This window comes from Mus caroli, chromosome 2 (assembly GCF_900094665.2).
Source record: "Mus caroli chromosome 2, CAROLI_EIJ_v1.1, whole genome shotgun sequence".
Lineage (NCBI taxonomy): Eukaryota > Metazoa > Chordata > Mammalia > Rodentia > Muridae > Mus > Mus caroli.
In genome coordinates, this window is record NC_034571.1 from 164,274,278 (window position 1) to 164,276,091 (window position 1,814).

The window sequence follows — 1,814 nt, forward strand, 5'->3', positions numbered from 1 at the left end:
AGAGAAGAGAAGAGAAGAGAAGAGAAGAGAAGAGAAGAGAAGAGAAGAGAAGAGAAGAGAAGAAGAGACCTTCTGAAGATCAGACATCTGAGGTTTAAATCTCTCTTCCTGGTGGGAGGGAATAAAGGTGCTGGTGATTTTAGAAGGAGGGAGAGATTTAGGGTGGGCAGGTGCAAAAGAGTCAAAGCTGGGCTGGGTTCCTCCAGATGTGTGACTCTGAGGCTCCCTTCTTGCAGGTTTAATTCAATCTTCTCTGGTTAATGAAGTTTCGGGCAGACTGGAGGCCAGGACTGAGGCAAAGTACTAAGCCTAGTGTGCACGAAGTCTTGGATTCCATTGTGTGCCATGCAGGGTGGTGCAAGCCTGTCGTCTTGGCACTTGGAAGGTACAAAAAGAAGGATCAGAAGTTCAAGGTCAGTGAGTTCAAATGCAACCTGGACAATTTTGAGAGCCTGTCTAAATGAAAAGAGAAGGAGGAAGAGGAGGAGGAAGAGGAAGAGGAGAAGGAAAAGGAGAAGTAAAGGCTTTCTCTTGGCAAGTAGAAGAGGAAACTTGGATTATCACCAAGAGTTGGGAAATTGTGTAACCTGGGGAGTCTGACAGAGCCATAGGGGGGTCTTATGTATGTATTTATTTATTTAGTATTCTTTGAGAATTTCATACAGTATGTATAATCATATTCTTTCCTATTCCCCAACTCCCTCCCCACTTCCTACTCACCCAACTTCATGTTCTTCCTCTTTCTCTTAAAAAGAGAAAAAGAAAGAGAATTTTTAAAAAGAAAGAAAACAAACAAACAAACAGAAAAAAAACCCAAAGGTACTGAAAAACCCAGAGTCCAATTTGTATTGGCCAATGACTCCCGAGCACGAAGCTGGTCCTCGACTGAAATGGGCATGCTCAGTGTCACTCCATGGCCAGCTATTCCTGAGCATGAAGCTTGGCCTGACAGTGGTCGTCATGCCCAGTGTCACTCCATAGATGACAGCTGCTTCTCCCTCCCCCAGAAGCTATCCTTTACAAACAGTTTCCTGGCTAGACCTGGGCCCTGGTTTCTGCAGCTACTGCTCTGTGCGGGGGACCTCAGTCTGGCTTGAGCTTGTACAAGTTCTGCCCGTGTCATTGCGGTCTCTCAGAGATCATGTACAGACGCCTTGCTATATTCCCAAAGGTTACCCCACCACTGTTAATCTGTGTCATGATTCAGAAGATAATGGCCCCATAGATTCATCTGCTTCATGCGTGGTCCCCAGTAGGTGGAAATGTTTGAGAAGGATTGGGAGGTGTGGCCTTGTTTAAGGAGGTGTGTCACTAGGGAGGGGCTTTGAGGTTTTAAAAGTTTACACCACTCCCCAGTTAGCTCTCTCTCTCTCTCTCTCTCTCTCTCTCTCTCTCTCTCTCTCTCTCTCTCTCTCTCTCTCCCTCCTTCCCCCATACTGTTTGCAGATTGAGATGTAGGCTCTCGGCTACTTCTCTAGCTCTGGGCTCGCCTACCTTCTGTCATGATGGATGAGGACTCTTAACTATCCCTCTGAAACGGTAGGCCTCAGATAAACTCTTTCTTCTATAAATCACCATGGTTATGGTGTCTTGTCACAGTAATAGAAAAATAACCAAAGCAGCAGTTGGTAGCTGGAGTTAGGTATTGCTGTGACTGGCCTGCCGTGCTGCTCTTTAAAGGAATGCGGAGGGTCAGGCAGTGGTAGCACATACCTGTAATCCCAGCACTTGGGAGGCAGAGGCAGGTGGATTTCTGAGTTCAAGGCCAGCCTGGTCTACAGAGTGAGTTCCAGGACAGCCAGGGCTACACAGAG

General features: G+C 46.9%; 1 long non-coding RNA gene across 1 annotated transcript in view; it reads left to right on the forward strand.

Annotated features, from left to right (window-relative positions):
- Positions 1-1,814, forward strand: part of LOC110309081 — a 14,536-nt gene that overhangs the window by 5,647 nt on the left and 7,075 nt on the right. The window contains exons 2-3 of the long non-coding RNA XR_002379655.1: positions 237-413; positions 1,447-1,539. This is a non-coding gene — a long non-coding RNA (uncharacterized LOC110309081). The remainder of the gene's footprint in view (positions 1-236; positions 414-1,446; positions 1,540-1,814) is intronic.